This window comes from Equus asinus, chromosome 28, assembly GCF_041296235.1.
Source record: "Equus asinus isolate D_3611 breed Donkey chromosome 28, EquAss-T2T_v2, whole genome shotgun sequence".
In the NCBI taxonomy this organism is placed as follows: Eukaryota; Metazoa; Chordata; class Mammalia; order Perissodactyla; family Equidae; genus Equus; species Equus asinus.
Genome location: NC_091817.1, coordinates 7,032,855 through 7,050,547, shown reverse-complemented (window position 1 = coordinate 7,050,547; position 17,693 = coordinate 7,032,855).

The following is a 17,693-nucleotide window of genomic DNA, read 5'->3' as shown; positions in this document are numbered from 1 at the left end:
TGTTGGGGTGAGGTTATTCGTAGGTATCTTATTATTCCTACTGGCATTTTTTTTGAGGTTCAATTTTCCTATTGATTGCAACTTTTAATTTGTTTCCTTTTGACAGAGGTTTATTGCTGGGCTCACATCTGCTGGAAGTGCTCCTGTATTTGCTGAGGAAGAGTGGCCCTGTCTCACGTTGCTTCTCATCTGCCTCTACACTCCCTCCCACGCCTGCCCCAGAATGGCTGGACCAGCGGTGAGGAGGTCTGCCCCCAGGATTCCACCCAGCCAAGTGCAGGCTGCCGACGCAAAACCCGCGGACTTCCCCAGTTCTCCACTGCCCGACCCCTTTCAAGTTCCCTTGCAACCTGCAGTTGTGTGGAATGTGACTTAAATAGGCTACTTCAGCCCAATTCTGGCACTGAGTTGATGTAGACGGTTTGTATTTTTGCTCAACTGTGATGTCAGAGAATTTGTCATAATTGTGTCTCTGCTGTCCAGGCAAGCATCATGGACACAGAGTTTCAGAGCAGGTTTGGAGCAATCTCAGACTCACCCTTTCAAGGTAGCCCAGGTTTTACCTCACTGCAGTTTTTTGGTTTGTGACTTTCTGACTTTCAAAAGTTCAAGCAGAGTCTGTCTAAAGTCTGACATCTTTTGTTGTGGATTATTCAGGTGTTATTTGTGTTTGCATTCCCTTTTCTGAGCACATTTTGTTTTTCCATAGTATAATCATCATGGTCGTTCTCAGATTTCCCCATTTGGTATGCTTGTCAGTCGGTTGTCCTTCATCCCAAGGTATCAATTTTCTATTTCTTTAACCACCCTATGTTCTATAGACCTACGTGTGAGTGCTTTTCATTGTTGGGTGTTGTCTTTGAATTTACATGGTCCCGTGTAGCCATCTTTGCCATGCTAGCCTTGGTGAAGATGAGCACTGAGAACACGTGTTCATCTTGGTTGGTCTGACATTCTGAGATCTTAACCTCCAAATTCTAGGTAGGCATGGCAACCTCCTTCATGAACATAATGTAGCTGAAACAAATTCGGCAAATCTGCTGAATTCCGCTCCAAATAAGATACTTTTCTGTCTCATTTCTGGATTTGGGAAGTTTCAATCTTGACCCCCATCCTTGAACGTTCCTCTAGATTACGTCTAGATACTGGCTTACTTTATTTCTATAGGGTGTGTTATTTGTTTGATTTACATCCTCAGCTCTGGCAAGTTTATTTTCTATAAAGATAATTGTAATGTTCTAATTTTCAGCCAAACTATTTACATATGGTGTCAATACACGTCATCAATAATCATTCTACTCCAAGAGATATGGGGATAGAACTTCATTGGAGCCAAACTGAGCACACCAGCCTGTTACAGTGGCCCTCACAAAGCAATGAAGCCATCTGGAAAAGGGTGCTTCTCAGCACATTTCTGAAGCCCTGCCAAACAATGAGACATACGCAAAGCATGACGGGGTCCATTCCTTCAAGGGTTCAAAGAGATATCTTGTGACACATTAGCATGTACCCTTTGGAGCTCCGTAATGCCAGAGCTATGGAAAGTGATACTTCTCTTCAATGAATGCAAGTGGCATAGGAAAGGAAGCATCAATCATTCTCTACAATGTCCTCAGGAGATCACTCTTGATTTTGGATGATGATTAACACAGAAGGAAAATGTAGGCCTGATAAGACCCAAGTCCAGCCTCTGGTTTCAAATCAAGTTTCAAGCTTGAATCTCCATGACCTCCCCCTATACTTGAGTAGATCACAGTGGTCTCCACTCAGTGATTGTCCCTCTATTATTGTATCTTCACAATGACTTCTTTCTTATCCCTTTAATCAGCGTCTATTCTATCTCTTCAAGTTTCAGTGCCTGGTTTCTGTTTTTAAATTCTCTTCTGGGTATCTCTCCCTTGAGAATCAGTAGCCTAAGACAATCCTCAGACTATCAACATGAGGCCATCTTGGGTGACATGTTCACTGTGATGTCCTAAACACCCTCAAACTTCTCAGTTGTCCTGGCATCTTACATGCACACAGCATTTCAGAGTGATCTCATACCAGTCTGACTACTCATGCTTTCCAGCTAGAATAGTTTTCCATTTCCTAGATTTCTTGTCGGTTTCTAACTTTATCCTTGAACTTTTAAACGTCTAGTACATTCTCTCTAGACACTAGTTTCTTTACTTTAAGTTTATCCTGGGTTTTAGCTGTTACATTTTGTAGATATGGCCAAATGTGTAGACTTTCCCCAGAGAAAGTCCTGGAGTCCCTCCCAAGTTGAAGTTGCCCAGCCAATCCTCTGATGTGCAATGATCATGTCATCTCGTGCAGTCCGACAATTCCACCTATGCAGGTCACATCACTTCCTTCATTTTGTATTTAGAGAAGTGTACCAGATGTGTCATAGACTGCAATATTTTCATGTTTATTTCCTTGTGCGTATCGATAAGGTATGCTCACAATTTCCATTTATTTTGGATCTCTGTCTGCACCATACCATGAAATCTATCTTTCCTAATGTTACTAATCTGATCAGCACCCATCATTGACTCCATGAATCCCAGGTCGTCCACTAGGAACGTGGACACTTACACACCAGAACACATGGCTGGACCTGAATTTTACTTTTGGACCAATCTGTTGCCTGAACTTGGGGAGAAGCTGCCCTGCTGTGATTATTCGTGAAGGTAATTAGTAATAACCTCACTCATGGTAACATTTTCCCTTGCTTCATGAGCTTAGCGCGGAACACGTTCTCTTCGTTGTATTCCTCTTAATCTATTTGCTATGGTCTACTTTGTGTATCATCATTAAGCATTTGGAAGAGATTCACAATCCTTGGAAGTTCATCTTCTCTAACGTCTTTCAGCCTCAAACGCTTCATGGTGCACATCTGCATGCCTTTTTGGAAGAGTATTGATTATGTGTTTTGAAAACATATGTGAGGAAGTTGGCTGAAAATTGAAACATTACACATATTTAAAGAAAAATAAACATGCCAGAGCTGAGGATGTGAATCAAACAACTAACAATCCCTACAGAATTAAAGTAAAGCAGTCCTTAGACGTAATCTACTCTAACGATCAAGTTCGAGCCTTCCCAAATTCAGAAAAGAGACATGAAAATATCTTACCTGGAGAGAAGAATTCATCAGGTTTGTCTAATTTGTCTCAGAAACATTATGTCCATAAGTTGGTTGGCTGGACAACCTAGCATTTGGAGTTTCTGATCTCAGAATGTCAAACCAACCGAGATGATGATGTGTTCTCAGTGCTCAGTTGGATCTAGGCTAGGGTAGCAAAGATTCCTTCTAGTGAACAATGGGAATTCAAAGACAATACATAACGATCACAAAAGCACTCATGCATCGGCCTACAGAACATATGGTGATTAAAGAAATACAAAATTAATAACTTGGAATGAAGGAGAATGGACTGATAAGCATACCTATGAGAGAGAGCTGAGAAAGAAAAAGACGATTGATGTGGATTAAGGATTGAAAATAGTCTTTTTGTCAGAGTTGTTGGTATTTGCATAGGATGCAGGCATTCAGCCTGGGTTTTCTACTCATATAAGTTCACGTTGTCTGTTAAATTTGTCAACAAAATAATAGGTTTAAATGATGACCAGTTTTGTCTAATGCCTGATGAGGTTTCTGTAGGTACTCTGAACATAATAGTTGGAAACAAATGGTTTATAAACATAAAACTCATAAAAATGAGTACAATAACTTTCATGATCAGTATACTTGTTGAAAAAAAACAGCATCAAAATTCTTTTTGGTAACAGTCTTGAGTTATGCCAAGTTAAGTTAAATGATAAAATCTGAATATCTGGGTTGTTTTGGATTGGATGTAACACCAAAACATTATTAATAAACATATCTAACTTATCTAATTTTGGCTTCTTATTGAAGAGGCTAAAAGTGTTTGGGTGTATAAAAAGCATGCCTTGTGTTTTATTGTAAAGTGGCGTGTTTCTAAAGTTATGAAGGGTGTAGAATGCTGATATAAAAGTCGATTCATAACTGTTTGCCTTTTTAGTGTTTACTACGTCTGTTAAGGGTTAAAAGTTCTAATTAACCTATGGAATTAAAGCTACTGGAAATTACTAAGGAAAAGAGCTCATATTCAAGGAAGTTAAAGTCTATGCTTTCAGTACAAACGGTATAAAGAATGGAAATATTTTTGTTTGATGGGTTAAGAAAGATAAATGCGTCCTAATGTACTAGAAAGGAAAAAAGAAAGAGTTTGGGACAAAATCTGAAACCAAGAAAGAAAGTTTTAGAAGGTTTGTGAAGGAGAAATTCTGAAAGGAGTTTTATGCCTGGTCACGTAGACTAAAGTAAGTTCAATTAAGTGAATGAGTTTGAATGTTAAAAATAAGTAGGTGCAGAAATTCAAATTTGGTTTTCTTTAAAAGGATAAATTTTCTTGAACCTTTGATCTGCTCTTGATAAGGAGGTAATGAAAGCTGTTCCTTTGAGTAAGTCTACCCAAGAGACAAATCTGTTTTGTGAAAATAATGACTGAGCTCAGTCTTAATATTTTTGACTCTTTCTGTTATCACTTTGAATAGATACCTGAAAATTGTTTCACAGTGAGAATTGTTTCCTATTTGAAGAAGCATTTTAAAAACTTTTTATATGTTTTAACAAGCTTCTCTCTCAAAAATATTCAAATCCTGAATGAAGTCTTTCTTTTAACCTGGTAGACAGAAGAATGATTACTCTGAGGATTTTCAGAGGGCCCCTGAGACTTCTCAAAGAAATTTGCTCTCTCTTCCTATAAGGAAGAAAATACTAAACTAATTAGGCTTATTTGGTCTATTAAATTACATGGGAAACATTGGGAAATAAGTGATGATAGATCTTCTTAGGTGGTATTAGATGTGTAAATGTTATTAATATAGATGTCTTAAAATTATATAGCATTCCTAGAATTCTGATCTGTGATGGTTATCAGTCATAAGTCCAATTATTATCTGGAAGTGTTATATGTCACAGGAGTAGCCAAGTTTCTTTGTCAATTGCCCTTTTGATTCCTTTGCAAATTTGCAGTTAGTTCTTGTTTTACTCTGCTGCTTTTTTCTTTAGCAAATATGTTTCATCTTCCGAGAAATTTCTGGAAAGGATTGTGACACAGAGGATCTAATCTACAGATTTCTGATAAACTTTCAGATTGTAAAACTAAACTGAGTAAGAAACTACAGAATTCTAACAGAAACTCAGCTCCTCGATCTGCTGACAGAAGATTCAGCTCAAGACTTGATTATACAGGACTGTGTGAACTGATGAGGATGATTATAAATTTTTAGGACATCTGTTTGAAATATTGTTGAGTTTTGATGTGTCGTTTTGTTTTCTCATAATGAGGGAAATCTTTTTCTCTTTTCTCTTATGCTATGACTTACAGCAATTTGGTGAAATTATACCTTTATGAGCAAAACTGAAACATTTATCTTTTTCTCCCTAACTTATCACTCCGGAATTGGGAAACACTTTGTGACTGAGTATAGTTATTTGGTGGCAATATTTGTATAAGTTCCATAAGAATCTGTTCTCCTTATAACAGGACACATTGGTTATACTACCAAGGCTTTGACTGGAATGTCATATTTGAAACATACAGGGTAAGATATGACAAGACAGCATTTCCGGAACAGAGATTGGACTTTCTGGAATACAGCCACTTGGAAACATGGGCCTGGTACCGTGTTTACAGAGATTCTGGCAATCTCACCCGGTAAGTAAGGAAGGTTGTTTATCTGCCAGGTGTAAGGAACCTCCGAATATTTTGGGGGAACTCAAGGAGAACTCCACTCAGATCTGTAAGTACTGCAGGCAAAATCTGATGACAAGTCCTTGGCTTGGCTTTTCTGGCCTCAAGAGGCCTTCACAGTTCAATCTGAGATTCGTCAGAAAAAATTCTAGCAAAGCAGATTTTAAAAAGCCTGTATGAGCAATTACTATTCTTGCTGCTGATATGTAAATAATTGGAGAAAGTTGTCTTGAAACTGAACTTTATTTGAAAACCAGTTAATCCTAATTTGGCTATCTTTTGTAAAAATGAGGGTGATTTAAGAGACAAAAATTATGTTTCTGTAGAAGCTATAATAGGCATTCCTGGATACTAGATTCTAGCTGTTTTCTTTGGCAAGATTCATCTATTACTAATCGTAATGTCTATTTGTTGCCATCTATGTCTGTCACCTGGGAGTTCCCTGGCCATCATCAAACATTTTCCTTCAATACTACTGCCCAAATACTAACTAGATTTGCCTTGTCATAGGTGGATCCTAAACAACAAGTTCCAAATGTAAAGTCCCCAACTTATCGATATGCATAGGATGGACAATATCAAATTTGGGATGAATATATTTGGTTCACTCCTACTCGTGGTCAACTCAGTCAAAGGTCACTCTCTGTTGGGAGCAAACCAATCACGCTTGTGATACATTGCCTATTAACACCTGACCGATGCGAAAAATTTGCTGTTATATGTGTTCTCATATCATAGGCTGAAAAAATACTGATTGGTTTGGGACTGACTGGGATAGATGGCCCCGCACACATTGGTTAGCCCCTAATTGTGCTCAGTGGCTATGTGGCTCCAATTTACAGCCTTGGCTGCCACCTGGATGGATTGGATGATGCACCCTAGGCTTTGTCTGGATGCAAGGTACAATGAGATCTACTATATCTCCTCCTTCTAACCTACCCAACTTGCAGCAACACTGAACCAGCTGTGTCTTCCTCTGGTGTGACCATCTTTCCTCAATTTTCCTTCCCTCATTAGGAATCCAAAATGTCGTCTTGCACATGGAAGTCCTAAACAAATTTATTATGAAGGCATTACATGACACTCAATATAGCACTTCACTGCTCAATTTAGAAGTATCCCAAATGTGAAAGGCAGTCCTCCAAATCCAAACGGCACTGGATGTCTTGACAGCAGCACAAGAGCAGCACTGTGCCATTATAAAAACTGAATGTTGTGTCCATATTCTTGACTACCATCTAAATATTTCTGGCTTCCTATCCCCACCACCAAATTAAATCCATGTCTTATCAACCCTAACTCTAAACGATTCGTTGAACTCCTAGTCCGGATCAGTTTTCTGTACTACTTCAAAACCTTTTTCATTGGGTTAAACATACTGCTTGTATTTCTTATGATAATTTATCTGTTTCGTTGTTTGTCTTCCGCATGTCAAAAATGTTTCACCTCGTGGACCACCTCTCGTCAAATGATTCTCTTGTCTCCAGAGGCTCTGTATACCTTGTCAGCCTTGAACACCATGGGTGAAGCCTTACGGTCCACTGAACTTCCTACCTGTGCCTATGGTCCCATTTAGGGACAGCTCTATGACCTTGTACAGCCAGAAGTAGTCACAGAAGACAGACCATCGTCCATATCCCCAAAGATTTCCGGTCCAAATGGGTTCAGGGGGGGTTTATGATGTGGATTAAGCTGGCCCCAGCTAGAGAAACCCAAGGTGACCTGGCCTACATGCCAAACTATGTGACCAGGTGGATTTCTTTATGTTATGAATTAGGGCTGAGAAGCCAGGGAGAGAAGCCCAGGGCATCATCACGTACATGCGGATCTATATTGCCAGATTTGTATCTAAAGTTATATGACCGCACAATAACCAGACCCATTCTGTACTGAAATCATTTAAAGATATTTTACATCATCATTTCTTTTTCCAGTAAAAGTAAGTCATGTACCCATGCCTTATAAAATTCGCCGTAACCCTTAACTCAGGGCAACAGCAGGAGCTCTGACTGGCCATGGGTCCTGTCCCCATGCTATCCTGTACTATTCTCTAAATAAAAGAGCACCAATGCCAGACCTTTAGATTCCAAGAAATGTTTCATTCGAGTCTTCAGCTCGCTGAGCCCCTATCAACGATTATACCATGGAAAATAAAAAACGGTTCAAGAAAATGGAAGGCACACAGAAATCCCACCTGAATAATGCACAATGAAAGACGTCAATTTTGGACATACTCTGAACGTTCTAAAATCAGAGAAAGTCACAACTCCAAAAACTGCATTGAAGGTCAAACGTAGGTTAACTGGGAAGGGTGAGTTACAAGACTGCTAAAATCGGGCTCTGAAAACCTGTGTCGATGAAGTTTGCTGGAATAGCAGAGACACAATTCTGACAAATCCTCTGACATCACAGTGGAGAAGAAAAACAAACTGGGCTCATCTACACAGCGCCAGAGTTGGGCTCAAGTAGCATATTCAAGTCACATTCCACTCAACTGCAGGTTGCCAATGAAACATGAAAGGTGCCACCAGTGGCCCAGTGGTGAAGTCGGCATGTTCTGGGTCGGCAGCCCGGGGCCGGACACGTGGTATCCTGGGTGTGAACCTCCTCACTGCTGGTCCAGCCGTTTTCCAGCAGGCGTCCGAGGTAGTGTTGAGGCATCTGGGAAGTGATGTCAGACAGCATCACTCTTCCTCAGAAAATACAGCAGCATCGCCTGCAGATGTGAGCACACACATAAACATATGCCAAAACAAGATCAATGAACAGTTGCAAAGAACAGAAAAACTGAACCTCAAAAAAAAACTGCCAGTAAGAACAAAAAGATTTCTAGTAATAAGCTTAGCCAAACAGCTGCAAGCTATGGAAACCGAAAGCTAGCTAAGCTTTGTGGAAAGAAATTCCAGAAGACACAAGCAAACGGAAGGGTATTCCGTGCTCTAGGAATGTAAGAAGTAAAACACTTGATACTTCCGTAATGGATAAAGCAATCTCTGGATTCCATGCAATCCCAGTCAAAGTTGCAGAATCTTTCCCACAGAAATAGAAGAGAGAATCCTAAAGTCTCTATCCAGTGAAAAGGGACGCTGAATACCCAAAGGAATCCTGAGGGAAACAAGCAAAGCAGGAGGTATCACACTTTGAGATTTCAACATGTAGGACGAAGTGCTAGGTACCGAAACGGCACAGTTTGGTCGCAAAAACAGGCAAACAGACCAACGGAACAGAATCCAGAGCCCAGAGTTCAACTCACACATATATGGACAGCACATTTGCAACGAGGAAGGCAAGAGGAGACAGTGGAGAAAGGAGAGACTAACAGAAACAGTGCTGGGAAGACTGCAGAGCCACATGTAACACAATGAGAGTAGACCATGATGTTACACCAGGCACACACACCATCTCGAAATGGATTAAAGCCTTCAACGGAAGTCTTGAAACCGTGAAACTTCCTGGAGGAAACGCAGGCAGCCTGCTCTTTACCATCTGGCTTAGCCGCCTATTTGGAAGAAGCATATGTGACTGGGCAAGGGCAACAAATGAAACAAGAAACAAACGGGATTCCATCCAATGCAGAACCTACTGTCCAGCCAAGAAAACCATCTACTCAATGCAAAGACAGCACAACAACAGGGAGAGGATGTTTCAAACCACACATCGGAGAAGGGCTGAATAGCCAAAACATCCAATGGCCACACACGTCTCCACAAGAGAAAAAACAACAAGCCCATTAAAACCTGGGCAAAAGATGGAAACAGAAATTTACGCCAAGAAGATAGAAGGTTTGGAAATAGCTATATAAATACATGTTCATCATCGTTAAGTCTAAGGCCAATGCAAATCCGAATGGCAATGAGATAACAGCACATTGTGTTCAGAATGGCTACAAGGAACAAGAGAGGAAACAACAAGTGTTGGAGAGGAGGTGGAGAGAAGGGAAGAGTCATGCAGAGCTTGTGGGAGTGTAAACCAGTGCAGGCACTACGTAAAGCCATGTGACATTACCTCAAAATTTCAGAATCCATCTACAATATGATCCAGCTATTCCTCTCTGGCGTGTTTATCCAAAGACCTTGGAATCACTAAGGCATGGAGATCCCTGCACTGCTTTGTTCACCACAGCCTTACTCCCGATATCCAAGACTTGGAATCCTCCCTGGTGCCCATCAAGGGCTCTTGGAGAAGGATGATGGGCTATATTCACACAATGGCATAGCACTCAGCTGTAAGAAAGTGTGCAGTCCAGCAATTTGTGACACCAGAATGGCTACTGAGTGTATGAAGGTAACTGAAACAATACCCAGGGAGAAAGTCAAATACCATAGGATCTCACTTACAAGGAGAAGGTTAAAACAAGGAGCAACAAACAGGTAGCATGTGACAGAGGATTGGTTGTTCCCAGAGGTAACAGGTGGCAGGGGACGGTGAGAGAAAGAGTGGTTTAGGCACAAGTGTGTGGTGTGGGCCTGTAATTAAGCTTAGAGTGGTCAAGATGACGTAGCATACACAGAAGTCTAAATCTATGAGGATGTAAATCTGAAAGTTATAGGATGTTATAATTCAGGGTTCCGGAAACCAGTTCAAATAAAATCAAAACTCCATAAAGGCAAGCAGGTTTATGGCATAAAGATTGGAGGCTGAAAGAGTTTAGAGAAGATGGGCTTCCATGGATTGATAATCACCTTCAAATGCTTAATGATGCTACAGAAAGGTAGACCATTGCAAAGAGATGAAGAGGAACACTACCAAGAGAACACGTTCCATGCTAAGCTCATGAGAGAATGGAAAATGTAGCTGTCTATGATGTTACTACTAATAACCTTTACGAATAATCAAAGCAGGCCAACATCTTCCAAAGTTCAGTACAAAGGTTGGTTCAAAAGTCCTATTCAGGGTCGGCCCAGTGGTGTAGCAGATAAGTGCCCATGTTCTGCTTGGGCGGCCTGGGCTTTGCTGGCCAGCATCACAGGTCCGGATCAGATTAGGAGCATTTGGAAATATAGATTTCAAGGTATGATGCAGACAGAGATCATGAAGATGTAGAAATTGTGAGGATACGTTATGAATACACACCAGAAAAAGAACCATGAGAATATCACAATCTATGAACGCATCAGGTACACTTCCCCACATGATGAAGGAAGTAAAACATGTAACCAGCCAAGGTGGAATTGCCAGAGTGCTATGAGATGACACGATCATTGTGCATCAGAGGATTGCTGGGAACATAAATTTGACAGGGACTCCAGGACTTTCTCTGGGGAAAGTCCACACATTTGGCCACATCCACAAATGATAAGAGATAAATCCCAGGACGATCTTAAAGGAAAGAAACTAGTGTCTAGAAGGAATGTAGTAGACCTTTCAAGGTTCGAGGATAAAGTTAGAAACCGACAACAAGTCCAGAAAAAGGAAAACTGTCCTACCTGGAAAGGGAGAGTAGTCAGACTGGTATGAGATCACTCTGAGACACTGTGTGCATGGAGGTTGTCAGGACAACTTAGAATTCTGAGGGTGTTTATGACATCATGGTGACCATGTCACCCAAGTTGGCTGAGGTTTCCAGCCCGAGGATAGGCCTAGGACAGTATATTCAAGTGACAGTTACCCAGAAACAGCTTTTCCAAACAGAATCCTGGCACAGAATCTTGAAGAGATCAAAGAGACGCTGATTCAAGAGTTGAGAAAGGAATCATTGGGAAGAAGCGATACTAGATGGGCAAGCACTGAGAGGAGAACAGTGTCATCTACTCAAGTAGATGGGGAGACTGTGCTGATTCAAGCTTGAAACTTGTTTAGAAAAAAGAGGCCGGACCTGGGGCTTATCAGACCTACGTTGTCCTTCTGCCTTATTCATAATCCAAAGTCAAGAATGATCACTTGAGGACATTGAAGAGAAGAATCCAGACCTCCTTTTCTAGGGCCCTAGCATCTTGAAGACAAGTCTCTCTTTCCATAGCTCTGGCTTCACAGGGGTCCACTGGGTACATGCCAATGTGTCTCAAGAGATCTCATTGAAGCCTGGAAGGAATGGATCTCTGCCATGGTTGGCTATGTTTCTTGCTTTGGAAAGGCTCTAGATGTGTGCTAAAAAGCACCCTTTTCCAGAGGGCTTCGTTCCTTGGTGATGGCTGCCCTCCCAGGCTAGAGTGCTCAGTTGGGATCAATGAGATTCTCTCCCCCATCTCTTATCTTAGAAGGAGTATTGATTATGTGTTTCGAACTACATGTAAGGAGGTTGGCTGAAAAGTAGAACATTTCCATTATATTTAAAGAAAAATAAACATGCCACAGCTGAGGATGTAAATCAAACAAATAAAAAAACCCTGTAGAAATAAAGTAAGAAACAATCTACACGTAATCTAGTGGAGCGGTCAGGGATGAGGGGTGAAGTACGAAACCACCCAAATCCAGAAAAGTGATGGAAGGATCTCTCCCCTGCAGACAGAAATTCATCAGATTCATCTAATTTGACTCGAAACCCTTGGGTCCTTGAAGGTGGTTGCCAGGACAACATGGAGTTTCTCATCTCACAATGTCAAACGAACCAAGATGACCACATGTACTCAGTGCTCAGTTGCACCTAGGCTAGCATAGCAAAGATTACTTCAAGTTACCAATAGAAATTCAAAGATAACACCCAACAATCACAAAAGCACTCACACACCAGCCTACAGAACATACAGTGATTAAAGAAATACAAAATTCCTAACTTGGAACGAAGGAGAATGCAATCATAAGCATGTCAAAGGGAGATAGCTCAGAAAGACCATGACAATTAGACTATGGAAAAGAAAACATGGTCCCAGAAAATGGAAGGCCAACAGAAATCACACCTCAATAATCCACAGTGAAAGACGTCAGTCTTTAGACAGACTCTGCTTGAATGTTGGAAAGTCTGAGAAAGTGACAACCCCAAAACCTGCAGTGAAGGTCAAACCTGGGCTAACTGGGAAGGGTGAGTTCTCAGACTGCTCCAAACGGGCTCTGAAACCGTGTGTCCATGAAGCTTGCCAGGAGAGCAGAGACAAAATTCTGACAAATCCTCTGACATCACAGTGCACCGGAAAAACAACCTGGCCTAGTCAACACAGGGCCAGAGTTGGGCTCAAGTGGCATATTCAAGTCACATTCCACTCAACTGCATGTTGGCAATGGAACATGTAAAGGGCCGGCCAGTGTTGCAGGGGTGAAGTCCACGTGTTCTTGGTCGGCCGGCCGCGGTCGGGAGCGTGGAATCCTGGGGTGATCCTCCTCATGGTTGTTACAGCCATCTGGGGCAGGCGTCTGAGGTAGTGTAGAGGCAGTTGGGAAACGACGTTAGGCAGTGCCACTCATCCTCAGCAAGTACAGCAGCATTGTCAGCAGATGTGAGCATAGCAATAAACGTTTGCCAAAACAGAACCAATTAAAAGGTGCAAAGAATAGAAATAATGAACCTCAAAAAGGGAAGCATGCCAGTAGGAGAAATAAGATATCTAAGACTATGCTTCACCAAACAGATGCAAGCTATGTAAACCAAAACCTGGCAAAGCTTTGCGGAAAGAAACTCCAGAAGACCTAAGGAAACGGAAGGCTATTTCATGCTCTTCGAATGGAAGAACTAATACACTTGAAACGTCCATACCCCATAAAGCAATCTGTGGATTCCATGCAATCCCAGTCCAAGTTGCAGCAATCTTTCTCACAGAAATAGAGAGAGGATAGTAAAGCCTCTATCTAGCAGCAAAGGAATCTGAATACCCAAAGGAATCCTGAGGAAAACGAACAAAGCATGACATATCACACTGTCTGATTTCTTCATGTAGGACGGAGCGCAACGAACCGAAATGGCAGAGTCTGGGTCCAAAAACAGGCACACAGACACATGGAACAGAATCGAGAGCCCAGAGGTCAACTTACGTACATATGGACAACCCATTTTCGACAATAGAACCAAGAGGAGACAGCAGAGAAAGGAGAGTCTCGACAAGCACCGGTGCATGGAAGACTGCACAGCCACATGTAACACAATGAGAGTAGACCATGATGTTACACCAGGCACACACACCACCTCGAAATGGATTAAAGCCTTGAATGGAAGACTTGAAACCGTGCAACTTCTAGGAGACAACCCAGCCAGCTTGCTCTTTGCCATCTGGCTTAGCCACCTATTTGGAAGAAGCATGTTTGACTAGTCAAGGGCAACAAAGGAAACAAGAAACAAACGGGACTTCATACACTGCAGAAGCTTCTGCCCAGACAAGGAAACCATCAACTCAGTGCAACGTCAGCACAACAACTGGGAGAGGATGTTTTCAAAACACACATCAGAGAAGGGGTTAAGAGCCAAAAGATCCAATGACCTCATACGTCTCCAAAAGAGAAAACACAACAAGCCCACTAAAACCTGGGCAGAAGATGCAAACAGAGATTTCTCCCCAGAAGATAGAAAGATGGCCAATAGGCTGTATGAAAACATGTTCCTCATCAGGAAGTCCCATGCCAGTGCAAATCCAAACTTCAATGAGATAGCAGCTTACTGTGGTCACAATGGCCCTAAGTAACAAGCCAGGAAACAAGTGTCTGAGAGGAGGTGGAGAGAAGTGAAGCCTCCAGCACGGCTGGTGGTAGTGTAAACCGATGCTGCCACTCCACAAAGCAGTGTGGACTTGCCTCAGAAATTTAAGATTCCATCTACCATATGATCCAGCTCTTCCTCGGTGGTGTATTTATCCAAAGAACTTGGAAACACCAATGCATAGAGATCCCTGCACCGCTGTGTTCACCACAGCCTTGCTCCTGATATCCAAGACTTGGAAGCTGCCCTGGTGCCCATCAAGGGACTAATGGAGAAGGAAGATGGGCTATAGCGACACAAGGGCATACTACTCAGCTATAAGTAAGGATGTAATCCAGCCCTTTGTGACCTCCAGAATGGCTCCTGAATGTCTTATGGGAAGTGAAACCAGTCACAGGGAGAAAGTCAAATCCCGTAGGTTCTCACTTACAAGGAGCACAGAAAAACATGGGCTAATGTACAGGTACCATGGGACAGTGGATTGGTGGTTCCCAAGGGGACTGGGGGGCGGAGGGAGGGTGAAAGAGAAGATTAGCCACAAGCATGTGGTTCAGGCCTGTAATGAGGCTTCCGGAGGGGAGGATGATATAACCTACACAGCAGTCTAAATCTCTGGGAGTGGAAATCTGAAAGCTACAGGATGTTATAACGCAGGGTTACAACAATAAACTAACATAAAATCCAAAATCCAGAAAGGCGTGCGGATTTACGGCATAAAGCTTTGGAGTCTGAAAGAGATGAGAGAAGATGAACTTCCAAGTATTGACAATCACCTCCAAATGCTTAATAGTGCTACAGAAAGGTAGACCATTGCAACGAGATGATGAGGAATACTACCAAGAAAACATGTTCCGTGCTAAACTCACGCACCAATGGAAAATGTTCCCGTCCATGATGTTGCTAGTAATTCCATTTACTCATAATCAAAGGAGGATAACATCTTCCCAAGTTCAGGCCAATGATTGGCCCAAAAGTCCAATTCAGGGCCGGCCCTGTGGTGTAGGGGGTAAGTGCCCACGTTCTGCTTGGGCGGCCCGGGCTTCAGTGGTTCGCATCAGGGGTGGGGATCAGATTAGTAGCAATCGGAAATGTAGATTTCATGGTATGGTGCGGACAGAGACCACAAAGAAGTGGAAATTGTGAGGATGCGTTAGCAATATGCACCAGAAAAAGAAACATGAGGGTACTACAATGTGTGAACGCAGCTGGTACACTTGCCAAATGAAGAAGGAAGGAAAACTTGTACCCTGCCAAGGTGGACTTGTAAGACTGCTATGAGATGAAACGATCATTGCGCATCAGAGGATTGCCTGGGCAACCTCAACTTGGGAAGTACTCCAGGACTTTCTATGGGGAAGGTCCACCCATTTGGTCATAGCCACAAATTATGAGAGATGACCTAGGGTAATCTTAAAGGAAAGAAACCGGTGTCTAGAGAGAATGTAGTACACCTTTCAAAGTTGGAGGATAAAGTTGGAAACCGACAAGAAATCCAGAAAAAGGAAAACTATCCTGCCTGGAAAAGGTGCGTGGTCAGACTTGTATGAGATGGCTCTGAAACATGGTGTGCAGGGAGGTTGTCAGGACAACTTGTAACTTTGAGGGTGTTTATGATATCACGGTGAACATGTCACCCAAGATCGCTGCATATTTCCAGTTGGAGCGTTGGACTAGGCTAGGATATTCAAGTGAGAGATACCCAGAGACAGCTGCTACAAACAGAAACCGGGCACAGAATCCTGAAGAGATCAAAGAGACTATGATCCAAGGGATAAGAAAGGAATCATTGGGAAGAAGCGATAATAGAGGGACAAGCACCAAGAGGAGAACATTGTCATCTACTCAAGTAGATGGGGAGACCATGCTGATTCAAGCTTGAAACTTGATTGGAAGCAAGAGGCCAGACTTGGGGCTTATCAGACCGACATTGTCCTTCTGACTTAATCTTAATCCAAAGTCAAGAATGAAGTCTTCAGGACATCAAAGAGGAGAATCTATGCCTCCTTTCCTGGGCCCCTAGCATTCTTTGAGGAGAAGTCTCCCTTTCCATAGCTCTGGCATCACGGGGGCCCACTGGGTAGACGGTTATGTCTCACAAGAGTACTCTTTGAAGCCCTGAAGGCGTGGGCACCTGTCATGCTTGGGGTATGTCTCCTTGTTTGGAAGGGCTCCAGAAGTGTGCTGAAATGCACCGTTTTTCCAGAGGGCTTCGTTCCTTTGTGAAGGCTGCCCTCCCAGGCTAGATTGCTCCATTGGACTCTAATGAAGTTCTCTCCCCATATCTCTGACCCTAGAAGGAGTATTGACTATGTGTTTTGACACCTTATGTAAGGAGTTGGTGGAAAATTAAACATTACAGTGACATTTAAAGAAAACTACACATGCCAGATCTGAGGATGTAAATCAAAAAAATAAACCCTATAGAAATAAAGCAAGCCAGTATCTGGACGTAAGCTAGTGGAATGTTCAAGGATCAGGGCTCAAGTTAGAAACTTCCAAAATCCAGAAAAGAGACAGAAAATCTGTTGCCTGGAGAGAGGAGTTCATCAGATTTGTCTAATTTGTCTCGGAAACATCATTTACGTGAAGGTGGTTGCCAGGACACCCATGAATCTGGAGTTTCTGATCTCAGAATGTCAAACCATCCAAGAGGACCTGGTGTTCTCAGTGCTCAGTTTGGCCTAGGCTAGGATAGCAGAGATCCCTTCAAGTGACAGATGGAAATTCCAAGACAACACCCAACATTCACGAAAGGACTCACACCTCGGCCTACAGAAAATATGGTGATTAAAAAAATACAAAATTAATAACTTGGCATGAAGGAGAACGGCTTCATAAGCATATGTAAGGCAGATAGCTGAGAAAGACCATGATGATTAGACTATGGAAATGAAACCAAGGTCCCCGAAATGGAAGGCAAACTGAAATCACACCTGAATAATCCACTGTGAAATATGTCATTCATTAGACAGACTCTGCTCTAATGTTTGAAAGTCCGAGAAATTCACAACCCCAAAAACTGCAGCGAAGGTCAAAGCTGGGCTACCTGGGAAGGGTGAGTTACGAGTTTGCTCCAAGCGGGCTATGAAAGCCGGTGTCCATGAAGCTTGCCGGGACAGCAGAGACACAATTCTGACAGATCCTCTGACATCACACTGGACCAGATAAACAAGCTGGCCTCATCTACACAGGGCCAGAGTTGGGCTCAAGTAGCATACTGGAGTCACCTTCCACTCAACTGCAGGCTGTCAATGGAACATGAAAGGGGCCGGCCAGTGGTGCAGCGGTGCAGCGGTGAAGTCCACGTGCTCTGGGTCGGCAGCCAGCAGTGGCCGCATAGAATCCTGGCGTGAACCTCCTCACGG